This window comes from Diabrotica undecimpunctata, chromosome 2 (assembly GCF_040954645.1).
Source record: "Diabrotica undecimpunctata isolate CICGRU chromosome 2, icDiaUnde3, whole genome shotgun sequence".
In the NCBI taxonomy this organism is placed as follows: Eukaryota; Metazoa; Arthropoda; class Insecta; order Coleoptera; family Chrysomelidae; genus Diabrotica; species Diabrotica undecimpunctata.
In genome coordinates, this window is record NC_092804.1 from 95,650,447 (window position 1) to 95,671,936 (window position 21,490).

The 21,490-nt window shown below is 32.3% G+C and overlaps 1 long non-coding RNA gene across 1 annotated transcript; it reads right to left on the reverse strand.

Moving 5' to 3' along the window:
• Positions 1 to 5,770: 5,770 nt before the first annotated feature.
• On the reverse strand, positions 5,771 to 6,835 carry LOC140433380 (uncharacterized). The gene is made up of 2 exons (XR_011949944.1): positions 6,508 to 6,835; positions 5,771 to 6,354 (listed from the first exon to the last, which is right to left on the reverse strand). It is a non-coding gene; the product is annotated as an uncharacterized lncRNA (long non-coding RNA).
• Between the last annotated feature and the right edge of the window lie 14,655 nt (positions 6,836 to 21,490).

Genomic DNA, 21,490 nt, shown 5'->3' on the forward strand with positions numbered 1-21,490 from the left:
TACATGGATTTGCAGATGCGTCTATGACAGGATATGGAGCGGTAATCTACTCAAGGGTATTAGGCCCAGAAATTAAAACGAATCTAATGATAGCAAAATCGAAAGTCGCACCATTGAAAGGGAAAACGACGTTACCGAGGCTCGAGCTGTGTGCCGCGGTACTACTAGCAAATTTAATGAAGAAAACCCTACAAGCATTGAACAGGGAAAACATTGAGGTATATGCATGGTCGGACTCAACGATAACCCTGGCTTGGATAAAGGGATCATCAAAAAGGTGGAAAATGTTCGTCGCCAACAGAGTAGAGGAAATAAGAGGCGTTATAGGACCGAAAAATTGGCATAAGGTAGATACAAAGGAAAATCCAGCGGACATCCTCTCACGTGGAAGTACAGCATCAGAATTATTAGAAGCAGAGCTATGGTGGAAGGGACCAACTTGGCTGACTAGTAACAAAACTTTAACGCAGGAATCAGAAGAAATACCAGAGACAAATGAGGAGGAAGTCAAAACGAAAATAACGGTGCACACGACAACGATAAAGGAGGACATATGCGAGAGATTCTCAAATTTAGAAAGAATGAGAAGAGTACTTTCATATTGTAGGAGATTTGCAGACAAATGCAGAAAAAAGAAAGACAATGGACAAAGTCAGCTTACAGTCCAAGAATTAGAGGAAACGCTATTAAAGGTGATAAAGCACACACAGCACGCCTACTTCAAACAAGAAATAAATAAGCTGGAGAAGAAACAGCAATTAGACAAGAAAAATAAATTAGCGTCATTGGTACCATTCCTGGATAGACAAGGAATTCTAAGAGTCACCGGAAGACTGAGACACACGAATCTAAAGTACGGAGAAAAACATCCGATAATTTTGCCAAAGGATAGTGCATTAACAAAGTTACTTATAACAGATAGTCACGCAAGAAATCTACATAGCGGATTACAACAAACACTACAGTACATAAAAAGGAAATACTGGATAATCAACGGCAGAAGAACCGTGAAAGATCATCTAGCAAAATGTTTAAGGTGCAGGAGGTATAAAAGCCAAGCAGCACAACAATTAATGGGAGATCTACCGAAAGACAGAGTGAACCCGAGTCATCCCTTTACTAACACAGGGATAGATTATGCCGGGCCAATAAAAATAAGTACCACGAGAGGCAGAGGACAGAGGAGCTATAAGGGCTACATCTCAGTATTTGTGTGTCTGTCAACGAAGACAGTACACCTTGAGGTAGTAAGCGATATGTCTCCGGATGCATTCATCGCAGCGTTCAAGAGATTTACGGCACGCAGAGGACAGTGCAACAACGTATACAGCGATAACGGAACCACATTCGTAGGAACAGCAAATTTGTTGAAAAAAGAAAATCAAAAAATAGATGACGAGATAAAACAAGGATTACTGGCACTAGGTACCCAGTGGCATGTCATACCTGCATATGCACCACATTTCAGAGGATTATGGGAGAGCGCAGTGCGAATAATGAAATATCACTTGAAAAGAATCATCGGGGAAACAGTTCTAACATATGAAGAATTGAGTACAAATAGAAGCATGTATGAACTCGAGACCATTATGTGGGTCATCAGAAGACCCTGAAGGGAAAATAGCCCTGACACCAGCTCACTTCCTTATAGGGAGAGAAATTATATCACCAAATCGGGAAGAAGAGCTTACGACTTATTTGAAGATGCCGACGAGGTGGAGATTAGTGGAGAAAATAAAAAGAGACTTCTGGAAAATTTGGAAACAGGAATACCTGCACCAATTACAACAGAGAAATAGATGGCATAAGGCGCACCCTAACATAAAAGAATAAGAAATAGTTATAATTAAAGAAGAGGATACACCTCCAGGCAGATGGCCATTAGCAAGGGTAACAGAAACACACCCTGGAGCGGAGGGATTAACCAGAGTAGTAACAGTGAGAAAGGCAAACGGGAAACTGACTAAAAGACCCATACATAAGCTAATACGACTGGAAGAAGAGAAACAGGAAAAGCCGAAGAAGGCAGCAGCACTAAGATGGAAGAAAATACTAGTAGCTATAATGTTTTTAACGATGTTAAAACCCATAAAGGCAGAACCGTATAAAATATATAATCCGGTACCAGGATTTTTCACAGAAGACCTTGGAGAGGTCGTCATAGACCGGGGAACATTTCGAATAAAGGTGTTACTCGAAAAAGGAAGAATTCGAACACAGCACCAACTAATAGGAAATATGATACAAGGCGTACGAGAACTGTGTCATGAGATAAAAATCGTGAATTGTAAGGATATAATAGAGAAGTTAGAGGAAGGACAAAGAAAGGCAGAGTCAGTAAGCGAGGGGTTGACAGTAGAAATAAAAGGAAGGGAAAGAAGAGGAATATTAGGAACAATATTAACCTCAGTATTTGGAGTCAATGACGAAGCCTACAGTAACATTGAAGCATTAGATAATAACCAAAAGGAGCTAATAAAGGGATCACAGCACCAGGCGAAGATAATGTTAGAAACAATAACATCAATCAATCACACAGAGAACAGGATAAACAAACAAATGAACTAGTTTAACAAAGCACTAATCACAGGTCTACAAGAAATATCTAAAGGACTTAACGAAGTAGAAGACAAAGCACAAAAACTAGAAACCGAATATAGCACGTTACGAATACAAACGATAGCATTACAAGTTATGGACTTCATAAACGAATATACTCAATTTCACGAGGGAATATTAAACCTTCACTATAACCACGGACACTTCATTGATATAGTGAAACCGGGTGAAATAACCAAATTAATAGGGAAAGCAGGGCAGATATTGCCTCAAGGGGTCGAAATACGACGACAACCCATTATAGAAACAGAAGTCAGTCATGACGACAGATATATAACAGTCATCGGCTACTTCATAGTGACAGGGAAAAATAAGTACAGCATGCTCAAAGTCACGGCCATACCACTTAACGTTGAGGGGTCGGTGTTGCGCACATTTGTCGCCCCAAGGAATCTACTGGTCGTAGATTATAACACACTGCACTACTTCGAATTGACCGCGGAAGATAGAGAAAGATGCTTACTGTTGACAAAGGCGCAGATAGCGTGCTCACCAACGGCTATAAAAAACATGGATACCCAACCAAACTGCATACTTGAAGGAATTTATGAGCGATCTAAGAATAGCACATGTCCAGTGGTAGCCAGGACAATACAGACAGCTCAATGGAGTAAGATGGGTACTCCCAACATCTGGCTAGTTATCACGCCAGTCACGATACACATATCCATTATTTGCGATGGAAATCGGAACGAAAGAGTACTGGAACGAGTCACATTCCTGAAGCTTTCACCCAAATGTATCGCCCAAACGAAAAATATTACATTACTCCCCACTAGCAGTGGGGTGGACAGAGCAGTGACGAGTTACCTGAAGTCGCCAATTACTCCCGTGGCCCAACTGGTGGCGAGGACACCCCGCAAGTTTAACACGCCTCTAAACACCTACCTTGACATACCAGGAGGAGAGCTACGTCATGTGTTACTTGAGGAGGAGAGTCTGGAACAAGAAATGACGCATACGCAGTGGCGATCGATTCACGAATCTAATTGGCATTATTTTGTGGCCACCGGGATCATTACTATAATGGTAATAATTGGGATACTCACGTTATGGAAGTATCGTCCTGTTGCACGACTATGTCGTTCAGGGAATCCACAAACTCAGACTAACGAACAGGAAGTACCTGTATTAGTTAGTAATCGGCACAACAATGTACCGTCGACTTCCCAAGTTGACATCCCACTTTCCACATTTTCATCCAATTGCCCTAATTTTAATCTAGAGATAGAGTCGGACATTGATAGCTAGGGTACGGTTGGAAGATTGTTGATTATTCTTAAACTATTTATAATTTATCATGTTTGAATTTTACTATGTTATATAATACTTATATGTAAACTTGGAGTATTGACACTTGGGCCAGATTGCCCGATTCCGCAGTATGTCCAATATCAAATCTTTAGAATTCATATCCGAAATTGGACAGTATAATTTTATCACCCAGTAGACCGAATGAATCTATTTGTTATTAAATACACACACGTAGTTAATTAGGTTACATACACATTTGGTCAATTATCAATAATATAATTTGGACATCAGTCAAAAGTGCTGACAAAGTTAAACTATTTACATAAATTAAATACACATGTCACGCGAAGTCCGCGAAAATATTGACCCAATTAAAGTTTATATAAAACTAAGATCTCTTGCCTAGAGAGGCATTCAATCAATATTCACTCAACGAACTTGATAGTCTTCAACGATCAACTTCGTCAGTCTCTACTCAAAGTAATCCCGGGTCTACACCCATAGTGTACGTCTCTACAATAAACTCTGCTACTATTATTTGGTGTTTCCATTACACCTGAACGAACATCTTCATTGAGCCAACGAAGGGGATTTGTTCAATAGGATTACCAAGTAATTTATCTCATGTTAACATATACTTGCTTGGTTGGAGCAGTGACTGACTTACAATATCAGAGTTAGGGAACCACTGTTATAAGAAAAAGCCGAAATATACTCCATATCATTAGGAATGGCTAACTTTGGGACCAGTAATGCGTGGCTAAAAAAGTTCAAAAGAAGACATGAACTTGCTTTTAAAAAAAGTTTGAAGGGAAAGTGCAGGAGTCAACATTGAAACCTACCTTTGAAATATGAAGCAAATGCCAAATCATGGATGACTTCTGTAATTGTTAAAAACTGGCTTATAAATATTGATAATAAAATGGTCAAATAAAAATCTTGTAATTCGTTAATAATATATAGGTAAAAATAATTATCTATAAATTATTTACCTAATTATACTAAATAATTTAATAATTATTATAAATTCCACCAATAAAAGTAGTTAAAATCCAGTACAACATGAAAATTATAGCCTATGCCTATGTTTCAAGGTATCATTCAAAACTTTAAGGCATTATATCAAAAGGAAGTTACCAAGTAAATGTTGGATAATATGGAAGAACAAAAGAATTCTACTATAGATGTATTGAAACCTATGGCAATGGTCAATAAAGCTTGGCAAAATGTAACTATGACTACTATAAAGAACTGAAACCGAACATATTTCTATTTCACCTCCAGCATGAATTATAGTGGTATTTGAATCAGGAATATCATTTAAGGACTTTGTTAAGTGCAATAAAGGAGTTGCTGAAACATTATCTTCTGATGTCGAAATTATCCAGTTACAACGAAAATCAATAATGATTTAGATGACATAGAAGAATAATCCTACATAATATATTCTCTGGATTTACACAAAAAAAATGCAAGAAGAATGCTGAATTCTTTACGAAATTTTATAAAGCAAACCAGCAGCTCTGAAGAATTGTCTGCTCTATATACCTTATGAGTTTGTTAGAGAACAACTGAATTGTCAATGTAAATTACTGACTTTTTAATGCCATATTTCTCATTTTAAGGATGTTTTAAAAAAATGTTAATTTATAATAAATAACAATATGTTCTTTTTTAACTCAAAATTAGTATGAATCTCAACCTCTTTAAGTGGAATTAAAATATGACAACAAAAAATGGTGAAATCCATAAGTTGAAAACTCAATAACTTGAATTTTTTCCCTTAATGTTTGGCTTCCATAGGTTCTACTGTGTAACTAAAACGTAAGAATTATCCATTATATAAATAAATATGTAGTTTATATTGTTTTTGGTTTAGAAAATAAAACACAATAAATATTATTTGTAGTTATTAATTTATTTAAACACCTCAAAAATGTAGCAATACTTAGCAAAGGTTGGATGCACTACTAATATTTAAAACTAAATGCATACCTTTAACTTAAAGCAGTTAAAATATAATTAAGTATAAGTTGATGCATACAGACACCTGAACTTCACAGTGAATTGTTCGATATTTTTGGTTTTGTTTAAAGTTTTCAATTCCTCTTTGTCTTCTATCTTTCAAAAAATCTTCATGAAACCAGATGAATTTTCTGACAAGGGACTGCCATTGGGCACACCTTTTACTGTCATATATTTAGCTTGAATTCTTTGTTTAGTGTTAAATATTTCAGCCATGAGCCCAGACCCAGATAAAGGATGCTGTTACATGCTTAAAATCACCCTGTAAAGCCATACAATCATGATAACAAACTGAAAACAAAAGCATCACCATCTTCTTCATTAACAAGTAATGTGGATGCATATAATGTTAATGGAACTTTTTTATTCTGGGCATGTTTTACAATACTCCATTTGCTGTTAGATGCTGTTACGCTTAAGCTGCATAAAACTTATGGTTCATCTCCATAGAAAGATCTAAAATTAAATTTGACCATTTAGCACTTATAATTTACAAAACTAGTATCAATTTACAAACGATAATTCAAGACAAATAGTTATTGTGTATAAAACAGAAATAGTAATAACTAGTAAATAATTTAAATTAAATTTAAACTTGTTTATACTTACATTGAGGTTTTTGTTGTTTGTTTGGGTTTATATGACTGCGGCCAGGACACTGAATCCATTCACCATACATGGAAGAATTTAACATCCTCTAATGCTAATGAGCAAAAATTACTATTGAACTAGGAATTTGCCTAGCATAAATGAGTCAAATTACTAATATTTGCTTTGCTATATCCTTTTAGCATATGGAAGTATACTTATTTTGTAAGATAATAAAACCACAGTTTATGTTAATGCCCTCCAATGAACTGTTAATCATTGATTCCATCCTAGTCACAACATTAAGGAACTTGCTGTGTACTATAATTATAGTTAACCTCACTTTGACCACAATATCGGTACCTCAGAGGTAAACTATCGTAACTGCAAATTTCGCTGTTTTCTGATTACATTTTTAATAGGTACATCGCAATGCAAATTTCCTGGGGGTAAAGTATTGTAACTGATACTTTTCATTCTGGTTTAAAACGTAATGTGAAACTATTGCCAAGTACTTAAGTACTGCAGTATTAAACTATCGTGAAGGACGTTACGTTTGTTTACCATAAAAATTTGGCTGAGAAGATGGAACTGTTTAGGTGTTCAACTAACGTAATCGCACTTACGATAGCTTACCAATATTCAACTGTTTGATTAAGCAGCGTGTTGTCTAAAAAGAATTTGTGATTTCGAAAATATGAGTGACAAAAGAAGTTGAAGAATATTGAAATTAGCTTTATTGGATATGGAGGTAAGTTGTAAACGATAATTTTTTTTGTAAAACATTGTAATTTTAGAAATCTTAGAACCTAACGTTACCTAACCTCAAAAATTTACTTTAATTTAGAAGTCTATGTTTATATAATAATTTTTATTATTTAACTCAATATTTCATTCTTAATTTATAATTCATAAATAATTATTGCTAAACTCATCATACAGCGATGAGATTTATAGTTGCAACTTTATATCATTGGATAATATAGGCCGAATATCTAAATTGCAATTAATTATTATAGTACAGTGGTGATTATCTTTTAATATACAAAAAAAAAACATTCCTATTAGTTCTATAAATAAACAATTTATTGGATATTGAATTACAACTCGTTCTAATTCTCGAGTATTAAGAAATTTACTCTTTTAAGCAAAAATATTTTACTTATGTTTGGTAATGTTTCGCAAATTGCCTGAATAAAAATATTTATATTTTGTTACAAATCATTATAAAATTTGGTTGTAAACTATTCCTTTGAGTTACCTATATGATTACAGGTCATCTCATTTCACTGTTTTTATAATAAGCCTGGTATGAAATTATATAAAATTATTTCTAACACATATTTATAATGTTTTTATGCACTGATGGCAAATAAAATAAAATTTGTATTTATTAAAGGAAAATGCATAAATATGTTTTGTTACAGACTGTTAGAGAAGACACATCATCTAGTGAAAATGAGGACAATGTATTGAATATATTGCCAGAATTGAACAACTCTATGACTGAAGAATCGACTGATATTAGGAGCAATGATTTCATAAATTCGGATGTTAATGATTCAGACCAAGATCCCGATTATGAGATGGATAAAGAATCTGCAGATTCATCTGGTGCAGATGCTGCTTCTCAGGAGGATAACCTGACAAATAATACATCTACCGCATCAAATGTACCATTAAAAAAAAAGGGAAAGAAACGAGTGCGTGATCTTGGTAGTTGGAAGTGCAACATCAGAAAAAAAAATAAGCTAGCAGGAAAAGAATATGTTTCAAAAAAAGGAACATTAATAGCAGCAAAAGCAATAAAGCCACCGTGTCTGCCATCATGCAAAAAAAAGTGAAAGAATTTCCCATGATGATAGGCAGAAAATTCTGATAATTTTAAACGGAAACTTGTATCCAACAATATTGAAAGAAAACCAGTGTCTTAAAGTTGGTGACAAACCTAAATGTTCCAAGGAGAAATGTAACGTTATCTTATTTTTTTTGTTATAAGAGATACTAAAATACCATTTTGCAAACATTTCTTCTTAAATACACTCTGCATATTAGATATGTTTCTGAGAACCGCTTTAGCAAAGAGAACGGATATAGAAATAGTTGAACCGAATAATAGAGGAAAGAAACCACCAGCAAATAAAATTAACGAAATGGTTTACCAAGGAGTACGGTCACACATAAGCTCATTTCCAACAGTAGAGAGTCATTATAGCCGAGAGAGGACCGAAAAGCACTATTTGGTGTTGCAAAAGCACTAATGAGTTAAATATCTCAAAGATGTACTCGATATATAATGATAGATGTATAGCTTAGAACATAAATAAAAGTCTTATTGCGAAAACATGGTTATACGAAAAAATTTTAATTTTTAATATCTATCCTTCAAACAACCGTCCAATGATACATGCGACACATGTGATCATTTTAATATCAAAATTAAAACTACTGAGGACAAAGGCGAAAAACAAGTCATCCACATGCAATACGATGAACATCTTACTGAAGCCAGTCTCCGATATACTCTAAAAAGAACTGATAAGGATATTTCTAAGGAAATTGATTCAAAGAAAATTACCATAATGGTTGACTTACAAAAATGTTTACCAACCCCATTGCTGACAAATACTCAGTCGTTTTATTTGAGAGAATTGTGGACATTAAACCTCACGATATTTAACGCAACAGAAGGAAAAAGTCATTGTGCAATGTGGGATGAAACAGTTGGGGTTCATGGAGCCTGTAAAATTTCTTCGTTCATTTTCAAGTGGGCATTAGCTAACTTGAATTCAAATATAAAGGAACTTACGATTTGGTCAGATAATTGTGCAGGCCAAAATAGAAACTTCACCATAGTTGCTATGTATATGTGGCTTATTCGCTGTGTCCCAACCTTAAAATATATAAATCACAATTTTTTATTAAAGGGACACACTCATATGGAGGTTGACGAAGTCCATTCTGTAATAGAGAGAGCCAAAAAGAAAATTGATAAAACAAACACCATGATGGTTCCCTGGGACTGGCAGCAATTTGTCAGGCAGTGTAAATTTAAAGATGTAGGTTAAAAGATTTTAAAAATATTAAATCACTGTTCGTCAACAATGCTGCTCCTTTAATAAACAGAAAAAAAATTATCATAAAGATTTCCTTATTAGTGAAGTTGTTCATCTGCAAGTACGATCGTCAGATCCGGGGACTCTCTTTTACAAGAACGAACTGGCCAACAGATATTCATCCTGTTAGTAAAAAATTACGGCCCATATCTTCTAAAAAGTTTAATGACCTACAGACAAGTTTGCAGTGGATCCCTCCATGTTTTCATCATTTCTACAAGAATATACCACATGGAAATAACATCGCTGAATATCCTGAGGAAAAAGAGCAATAATACTGGTGTGGACGATATTAGTGAATATTTATTTAACAATACTTAATACTGAATTTTAGTTTTTATATTTCTTATAAAATAATATAGTTGTTTCAATTCTTACTTATTTTGTATGATATAACCTATGAAACCTGTGAAATATTCAATGGTATACCGTCTTTCCCCATTTATTTTATGCGAACGTATTTGGTAAAAGGTAATTTTTTTTAAGGGTAAACTAACGTAATTGCTCCCAAGAATATTTTTTTCAGTAGTGGTAGACAATAAAATATTATCTTACTATCAAAATGATTGTAAAGAAGAATAACTAATTCGTCAGTTGCCTCATAAATAGTTAAAAAAACTTAAATCGGCTCTACTGTAAAATTAGCAAAATGTTACATACGATAGTTTACCTCTGAGGTACAGATATATACCCAAACCAAAGAATATAGACGCTTAGCGTCTATCTTCTTTGCCCAAACCCAACTTTGACTGCTTAGTTTTGTAGAATTTATTCCCACTAAATATTTTTATTCTGTACAATAAATAATTTTATTATTTGTTATCAATACATTATACGGTGTAAATAAATATTGACTGTCGGTAATTCGTAAAGTTCTATTTTATTTTTATTTACGTTTGTTTACATTAATATTGACTAAGAGCACGTATGCTTGGTTGTATAGTAATTTCCAGCCACTTTTAGTCTGTCAAAAAGTAACTAACTTCGCAAAAAAATAATTACTAAATTCACTAGACAATTCGGACTGGGAATAGCGAACCGAGTTTACGCTCCCGGTCACTAGGTGATGCGCCAATTATTGTTTTATTCGTCAACACGGAAGTTTCAATGCTAGGTGGTAGTGTGCTATGTTTCATACTCTCACATATAAAATTAGGGGCAAGATGTATATTATAACACATTTATATATTTAATATAAATATATAACATTTATATAAAATAAACAAAAACGTGAAAAATACATATATAAACAACCAAAAATGAGAAAAATACATATATAATTAAACAAAAACGTGAAATATATATATATATATATATATATATATATATATATATATATATATATATATATATATATAATTAAAAGCATTAAAATTATACGTATAAATATTATAAACTAAAATTATATCTTGCATTTAAAAAATACTTATATAATAAAAACCATTAATATTATGCTTAAGGTAAATATTATGCTTAAGGTAAAAATTAATAGTTTAGAAACTTTAAGAACTACAGAATAAAGTAAAGTTAAATAAAAATAAAAAAATTAGGTTAAACAAAAGAATACACTAAATATTTAGCTATATTTAAAGTAAAAATCCTATTTTTTTATGAATGCTTTTTAATCTGAATACAAAAATTGTGGCTTCTCATAACAAAACATTATATAAAAATTAATGGGAAAATCCCAGTAGTTAGCTGTATACCATCGTTTAAAAAACTTATACAGAAGTAAAACACTTCACATTTGTATTTAGGTATATACCTAAATGCAAATGTGAAGTATTTTACTTCTGTATAAGTTTTTTAAAACATAATATATAATTTCGTCGAAGTATCTTTCTATTTTAAAAACTCCTATACTTTATTCGCTCCGTGCGTGACCATGGTAGGGGTACTTTGAAACGATGCCAACAAATTTTATCAAAAATGTTTGCAAATACATATTGCGTTTTTAATTGTGCTAATAATAGCAAAAATAGTAAGTGTAGTTTTTATAGGTTCCCAAAGATTACATATAAATTAGAGAAAAGAAAAAGATGGATCCGTGCTATTAATATGAAAAAGTAAATATCACACAACTTCATTTTTATGCAATTGAAATAGAAAAAAATTTAAATAATTTACCTTAAATGATATTTTATAAGGCTTCAAGCTAACTGCAGAGTGCCCGATGACTTTAGCTTTTATATTATAACTTTTACTATTACTGTTTTTAAAAATATGCTCTTTCACGTGAAAAACTTGATTTGCTAGTACTAGATTTTTCCCTTTCTTTTCCGTTTGTGGTTAAAAAGATATATTATGATGAATTTTGAGAAACCCAGTTTTTAATACTACATTTATTTTGTACATAAACTAAAAAATATAATTAAAGAGTTAATTATTAATAATTGTCAATTCGCATGTATTTAACAATGTCAAACATATGTCATATGTTTAACCTGAAAATTTTTAGGTCCAAAACTGTCAGATGAAGGCTTTAGGTGTCGCGTCAGTCACGCACGGAGCGAATACAAAAAAATATGGCAACACTGTGACGCACAAACATATTATAACACAGTATAGAGTTATTTATACTGTGCATATAATTCGATGCCAAGGTTATGTTCATTGCCGTAAAATTCAATTTAAAACTATCTTTGGCAAATGCAGTTGTTAAATGATTAGCTAAGATGTAATTATTAGAAATGTAGAATGAAATGTTAAAAAACTACAGTGGAGCGTGGAGCACAGGTTGAATAAAGCACAATAAATAAACAAAGTTACTTTTGGTTGGTTAATGCAAAGAATATATACTTCATATAATTTACATACCGTTGCACGTCATCAGCGTCATAGTCCGTGACGTCACATGATACAACACGAAATGGGCGCGTTCAGCAGACGGAGCAGCTACCGCTCCGCTACTTCCGAATCCATCGGTTAGCGCTGGACCAAATGTCATAAGTCAAAACCTGCTGGATTCCGCTACCGCTACCTTATCTGTCAATGTCAAATAATTTGTCATTTTAAAAATTAAATATTTTTGTTCTTTGTTTACGTTTGTCAGTAGATTGCCAATTTAGCTTGACTTTTAAATATTATTTAACTTTACGTCACATTCATATAATAGGAATATAGAAAGGAATGACATAATTAGAGTATTAGTGGAAGAACTTGCGGACGAGGAAAATAATATCCAGCTAATTGGAAATGTGGATCAGTTGACACAAAATGAAGAATTAGAGCTAAATAATGTTGAGAGAGCTCAAGTGCCTCCTAATCAAAATTTTTATGAGGAAACCATTCACCAATAATATATTGGAGATCTTTTTGTAAAGCATTTTCGCATGAGTAGGGAATGTGATGAAGTAGGTTTTAGTAAAGATTATTAGTTCTTTGAAAACTACATATAAATATTTTAGGTAATTACTCAGCAACTAGGAAATTTAGGAGTTATACCCATTTCAATTCAATACCCTACAATTCCTTTAGATAAAAAGTGGAACATCTATTAATGTGGCGAAAAGGCAAATAGAATGATGATACTTGTATATATTTTGGTTCATTAATATTTATGTTATATTTACAAACTTTTCTTATTTGGCTTATAAACACACTTTCCTCTGTAAAATAATTAATTTTAATAAAACAAAAGCTACTAAAAATATATCATTTTATTTACAACATTTTACAAGTTTTATTTACAGTGCTATAAATGTAGTTAATACAATAAACTGATTTGGAAGAAGAATATATGAATAGTATGATTACAAAAAAAAAACATATACAGTCACAAAATAAGATAACAAATCAATTCAGAAAAAGTCACAAGGTATAATGGTATTAAGTTATCTAATGCATGCAGATAATGTAACACTAAACACAATACAAAAGCTGAAGTCGAAAGTATTACAAAGTTGGATCAGAATTATCACTTTTGAAGGGGAAAACTGATAGATTAAAAATTTGGAGCTTCTTTGAAGAGTTAGCTAATAGAAGAGTTCTGGGAGTAAAGCTGTTATAAGAGTAATTGAATCTATGAAAAGAATATAAAAAGTCTGCACATACCTAGTTGCAATATTGAAGAATAATAAACAAATATTTTGGAGAGAAGTTTGAAGCAGGTGCACAGGCTGTTGATAATTTTAAATAGAACTATTAAGTCTCTTTGATTTCTATATACCTCAAGAGAAGTTCAGTATACATTCTAATGCAACATATTCACAGTATACATGCATCCATACAATGGCATGACAGAAAATTGGACAGTCTTAAGTTTTAGTTTAGATGCAATGTAATAGGGGGACAAAACTGTAGACCAGTAAATGAAAAGGGATCTAACCATGGAGAAGGAGATCAAATAGCAGAGATATAAGAAAAATCTTTGATGGTTCTCTTCACAAATCCAAGTAGCTTCATAGATTTCTGTATTGTTGTGGAAATGTGTGATTTATAGTTAGAGTCAAGGTTCACACCTAGATCCTTGGTTTCAAAAGTAGAATATATGGTTAAATTGTGTTTACTATATTCGAATATTATTGGGGGATGAGGAAGGTGCAAATGAAAACTATGACATTTTGACGCATCCAAATACCATTTTGTGTGCTCCACTTAGAGGCGATCAATATCCTTTTGCAGACTTCGGCCTGGCATTTGTTTATTTTAAAGCATTTTAAATCGTCAGTAAATATATAGTAAATTTTCACTTACTTGGAAACAACATATTAGATAGTTGACAATTAGATTAAACATTACACACAATTATCATGTAAATAAGGAAAGCTATATAGTGCCTGAAAGAAAGACTTTTATATGTAAGTAATAAAACCATCAACGAATTGAAACAATAATTACATCTATAGGCATGATAACAACAGAACTAAAAAACCAGAAACAGAGAGGAATAACACCAGCTTTCAAAACAAACAATTACTTAAGCAAATATAATAAGCACCAGAGCCAACATAAAAAAACATTTATACAGTGGGGTATAACAAACTTAATCAAAAACCCAACATACAATATTACATCTGTTAAACCGGTAGAACCTTAAACAAATGTATACCAGAACACAAAAGAGCTTTCAACAACAAAAAACAGAGTCTACATGCACACTTCACCTTTTATATCATAATAATTCGTTTAGTGAACAATTTCAAATCCTTAAATTAAGAGATTTATGAACCCTCACACTGCACCATAGTGAAAAAAAAGGACCCTTCTGGCTGTATATCTTTTTAACTCTATATACACACAAAATTAAAATCTAAGTATATATCTACACATTTCTTTAAAAAAAACCTTAATTTGTGTTAGTTAGAGGTGAGAATCACTATATGATTCACGCAGCCTTGTTGACTGATATCGTATATTACAGCAGTGTGCATCACATGCCGATTCACACAAAAACAAGTCCATATGATTCATGCAACCTTGTTTATCAATGTAATATCGTTTATTACAATTATATGTCCATTTCCACAATATAGGCCATTTTACAGAAAAATACAATTTTGCTCTAAATGAATATTATTTATTTCCAACTGTTAGCCCGTAGGTGTTTGTTGATTTCACTGTGTACTCTGTGCAATTCTTTATACTGTGAAAATGAGTTAAAAAAAAAACAAGAGAAACTAAATAGTGTAATGAAAACAATATTTTTTTAATATATAAAGTTTTTGTTAATTTCTTATTAAAATAACAATGTATTTAAATAATAGTTTTCGTTAAAAAATAAATATATAATAGTTGACTTAAGTAGTTTTTATCAGTAACCCACTTTTCAGGCTGTGAGAATCAAACATTGGTTCACATATTTCAGAGGCCAAATATAGTTTCTGTTGCTTACAGCCGTCTACATTTAAACTGCATTAATGATACTTTGATATGAGAGACCACAATTGCTTCTCAGAGCTTTCATAATTTGTGATGTGTGAGCATTACAAATGCGTGTGTATTCGATATTTGATTCTCGCGGCTGTAAAATCGTATTACCCGTGTATCACATTATGCTTCTCATGGCAGTGAGATGTATTAAAATATACAGATATAATTATGAATGACCAATTTGATACATACAGCTTTCCCCTCCTTTATTTGTTCAGAGACTATAAAGTGTAAAGCAGACATTTGTTTGTCAATTGAGAAAGACAAAATGCTGAAATAGCTGTAGTGGGAAGAAATTATAATAAAAGTTATAGAGATGTAGAAAACAAAAGTTTTCAGAGTTTTCTTTTTAGATAACATTAACTATAAGTAATGATCAATTTCGACGTAAACATTTTTAATAGCTAATATATGAAGTGAAAAGAAAGTATGAACAAAACATGAAGGAATGGAACCAAACAGTCATTAAATGGTAAAGATAAATAATGGATCACCTTTTTGTTATTAGGAAACAGCTGGAAAGGAATTAGAAATCCAATCAAGATTTACGTCTAAACAAGTTAAATAAATTCAATGGATATATCCATATAATAAAGTAATATATGGCTGGAAGTAAAAACGTAAAAACAAAACAAACACCTAACCCTCAATTTTAGTACAGAAATGTCATGAATGACATTTCTCTCAACATGTTGGATGGAGGTAGCGATACATTTTTACGCTACCAAATTTGACAGGCCGCTCCGGAAGTAGCGTATCGGTAGCGGTTTGATTTTGCAGACTTTTACTCAACAGTTGTTGTGGAGCAGCTCCGTCTGCTGAACGCGCCCAATATTTAGGCGGTAGCACGGGTAGGTGTGTTCTTTTTTAGAATCACTTTGCCGAGTACACTGGCATTACAGCCACTAGTCATATTTTATTATATACGTGTAGAAATAATATTTAAAGATTTCTATTAATGTTAACTTAAAAAAATACACAATAATATGTTTAATTTAATTTGTATAAATACAATATAAAGCGTTTTTATGAAGAATATTTGTTCGGAACACACTGTAACTGTAATCGAACGAAGGTGAAATTTTGGCATAAATTGGTAATACTTATTTGACAGTTGCGGTGTTGACACTTTTTGTACTTTATTATTTTAAATTTTAAAGTAAATACCTCTTGTTTTATATTTTTACCAATTTAATAAAATCTGTTCTTTTTAGAAAAAAATTAGTGTGTTTTATTTCAAAAATGTCACGTAAGCATTTAAATAATCGTTGTAAAGAGATGGTAGCTTCTTTGATTCATTATTTTCAACAGGAACGTGATAATAACGGCCCAATTCTACCCGTGACTGCTGTTAGAGAAGTATGTAAATGTATGTTTTGTATAGTATTGTAGATGCTTAAAATATACATTATTGTTTTAGCGTGTAGCTGCAGCTGCAGCTTTAACTCACAGTTGAAATATTTACATATTTCAACTGTGAGTTCTATTTCTCAGGCCGTACCCAGTAAGCACAAGTACGTACATAAAACAAACTAAGTACGTACTGATGGTACATAAAGTATGTACAATGTACGTACTTTGCTGTACGAAGCACGTACTTAATACGCATGATACTATAACAACAAGATATGCTCACTTGCCGTTCTAATTTTAATCGACTTTGCGCATGACGTCATAGCGAGACAAAGCCAGGGGACTTGTGTGTGTCTTATTTTAAAGATGCATTATATGGCAACGTTGTTCCACTACTGTAATGAACAATTTCGAAACTTAAACTATTAACGGTAAGTATACTTCGATGCCATATCTTGCGCTAAGAAGTCATAACTAGTTACTTTCTGTGAAACCGTAGTTTGAAAATTAATAAGTAATTTGTAAAATTATTTAAAGAAATACATGAATCTACGACTTGATTGCGTGTATTACAAACAAAATAAATATTGCTACAAAACATACATTAAATATAAAAGGCCGGTAAAATGTAAAGAATTTGAACCATCATACTTGAGACTTTATGAATATCATTTAGACATTTATTTTACAATCTTTGTGATTTTTCACTTGCGGATATTGTAATTATCTTTAATATTTTTATTTAGAATTCGTATTTTAAAATATATTTTACATCTAAAAAAGTAATTTTATATCTTTGCTAACATTTACATATTTTGCAGCTTCTATTAAGTTTTTTAAATAATTTTTTTTATTTTTAATGTGTCGCCATTATAACTACGAAAAATATGTTCCAGTTGACTACATTTAGTTACAAATTCCAGTGTTGGTTTGAGTAAACCACCCTCAGAAACGTGGTTTACCCAAGTAAACGATTTATCCAATCAATTTATTGTAAATTTTCCAATCCATCCCATTCCAGGTGTTTTATATTCTAATTAATAAAATCTTGATGACTGCGTCAATTAAATCTTCAGGGTTAATTTCTGTATCACCTCTAGGAAGGTTTAGCGAGGAAACGATCTATTAATTAAATACATTTAGAGTCCTTGAAGACCCATACTTTACGCATTTGTTTGTCTCTAGGAAACACAAAAAAACGACACTTCGAAAAAGTTTTACTTTTTTTATCATAATTATTTAAACAACCCACCATTGCACAATACATTATGGCAACCAAATAATTAATCCTCTTTATAAAGTAGCTACAGGTATTCGAGAGGAAGTTGCGTACGATAAGTAAATTAGGTGATATTAACACAGTAAACTGAATGTTTTCACCACAAAATTTATATAACAATATAATATACAAAGTCTTTACTACATCAATGAATAAATAAAAATATCATTCACTGCGTTTTGAAGCACACAGGATAGCAACAGATAGAGAATTTAACTTGGCATCATTAAAGTTGTCTCGGGCTTACGTCACAGTTGTGCGAGAGAGATGCAAGAACATGCGCGTTGACTTATCTTGTTAGTTATAGTATCATGCTTAATACGTACATAAGACGTACATTTTCCAATTTATGGTACATACCTAGTACGTACTGAAGGTACGTACCTAGTACATATTGAAGGTATGTACCTAGTAGATACTATATATACATATAGATAGATCTTTATTTAAATAGAAATAAATAAAGATCTATCTATCTATACATATTATGTACATACAGTCTGTCCCAAACCCTTCTTTCAGTGCGTCACTAATTTTGACATAATATAGGATTTTAAGAATGTCGAACATTATTTCATGTCATTTTAGTTAAATTTGACAGTTGCAGAATCGTAATCCTTCTTTTTCTAATTGAAAATAATTTAATAATTTTAATATTAGTCTTTGTTCTTTCTCGATATATCTCGGCATATTTAAAATATTTTTATGACAATAAATACAAAATTAAATTTGCACTGTAAAATTTCTGATAATACTAACCTGGAATGACGATTATTTTATCAGTTGACGTTGTAAAAGTACTGTCAAGATCGAGACCTCCTGCGTCAAATTATATTTATGCGCATCATTGATTGGATACCTATTTAGCGTATTCTAAACTCCAACCAATTATACATCCGCAAGTAGAATTAGCTTTACGATAAAAATTTTTCTAAGTTCTATGTATAATAATCACAGACTCACGTTTTTGTCTGTCACTTCTAGCTTAATGTGTTAGAGAGAATTCGATCAACTATGACGCACTGAAAGAAGGGTTTGGGACGAACTATACTATACAAACTTATGATGATTTATGTAAATAAAAGTAAATATAGGTGAATATACCTTTATTATTCATATTTGAAGTACAAAAACAAGCAAAACTTATAAATCTTAACGTTTACCAAATGGTTTTGTTTTAAATATACTTCCTCACCCACAAAATACATTTTTCAGTATGACCACAGTTTAACCACAAACTTTTCTTTTTATACTATGGTATGACTATATAAGTTAAAAAACACTCGACTGAATAAGATAACAGGAAACCACACTATAAGCACCAACACCAAAAATAAGTAAAAAAAATCTAAATGAAACTGTCTTGCAATGAATTATCACATCAAAACCACAGTATAGACAACAACTATATGACATGTAGTATTTGACAGGTAGTCTGATGTACTTTGTGTTTGTGATTTTGATTCTTCTTTTTAGCAAAACAAGCTATTTCGATGTGTCCAACTTTCCTGCAATAGGAACAGGTTGATTAAATGAGTTCACAAGTTTCAGGAGAATGTTCTTTTTCGCACCGAAAACATTTCTTCCTTTCACGATTAGCTAATTGTTGTTTGAACTGGCCCGGTTGATTTTTACGAAAACTTACCGCGTTTACATCTGCGCTCGACTCACTTTGTCGTAGCACAGCCAAACTTAACTTTCCACAGCCACCTCGTGTGCAAGGCACATGTCTTGCGCGTCCTTAAGTTTTAACTTATCTGTGGGTAGCAACTTTTGCTGTAACGATTCGTCGGTAATACCACAAACGAGTCGGTCACGTTGCATTATGTCAAGGCTAATTCCGAAACCACAGGGTTTTGCCAATTTTCGTAATTACTTCAGATACACAGATATTGTTTCACCAGTCTGTTGATTCCGACGATAGAACTTAAACCTACACACAATTTCCGACGTTTTTGGAGAAAAATGCTTTTTTAACTCAACTATGATTTGGTCATAAGTTTTATCAGACACTTTGGACGGCGCGACCAAAGATCTAATAATCTCGTATGTATTTGGATCGCACAAACTTAAAAATGTAGCTTTTTTCTTATCAGGGTCCGTAATGTTATTTGCCAAGAAGAAAAAATCCATACGCTCGACATATGATTCCCAACCTTTGGAGTCCCCCACGTTAAACTGTTCGATGTTTCCGAATGCCGTCATCTTGCACACAATTTGCTCAATTTGCTTTATTTATCGCCGGGACGAAATAAGGCACTTAAACTGGCACACACACGAATTCCATCCTCGTCGCCAAATAATCGGAAATAATAAGTATCGGACCGGGTTGTAAATAATAACAACAGTATAGGAAATACTACCGACTTTTATTATCACTCCAAAACGTAATGCAAAATAACATTATATCTTAAATAGGCCATCGTCGCATCTGTTCTACTGAGTTTTCACTCAGCTGATTGTGATGTAACCGCACTGCATTGTTGCCAATACATCACAACAATAAAAGAAGTGTACGATCTATTAAAACTGATCGAAAACGGTAATAATATTTAATCATATTAAAAAAGTAAAGGTGTTAAAATAATTTTTTTGTAGTTACATTATTCTTCATGCTGGTAATGAAAATGGCTTCATTGAGGGCGCAGAGGCTATATTTTCCTCTAAATCGGCTTTAATGGACTACCATGGGAAAATGAACCAAGAAAATTTTTTATTGTGGTTTGAAAATCAATTACTAAAAAGTTTGACTGAACCATCTCTAATTATAATGGATAATGCTCCATACCATAGCATGTTGTTGTAAAAAGCACCAAACACATCTTTAACTAAGAATGACATAAAAGTTTGGTTAACTAACAAAAAACTACCTTTTAATGAGACAATGTTGAGAAACGAGCTTTTGCAAATTGTTGCGCAGTAAGTACCCCTAATAAGAGTTTAGTTCAGGTTATCAATATTTATTTTTAGAAACAAACCACCTCCACAATACATTGTGGATTATTTAGCAGAACAATATAATCATAAAATATTACATCTGCCACCATACCACTGTATTTTCAATGCAATAGAATTAATATGGGGAACTGCCAAAACTTATTATAATAAACATGTTGGTAGAGATGGCTATAAAGAATGTGATGCTTTAAACATGTGGAAAGAAGCTCTACAAACTATTACACCTCAGAAATGGCAAAATTCTATTAGATATACAGAAGATATAATTTTCTTATTTAGTTTAAATATAATATTTAAGATTTAATATAATAAGAACCATTTTCTAAATAATTATTTTAAGCGATATATTAAACCAATGAGAAGTTATTAAAACCCAAATACCCTAAGGGTTCAAAGAAGGGTACAACATTAAGGGGTCTTAAACTTA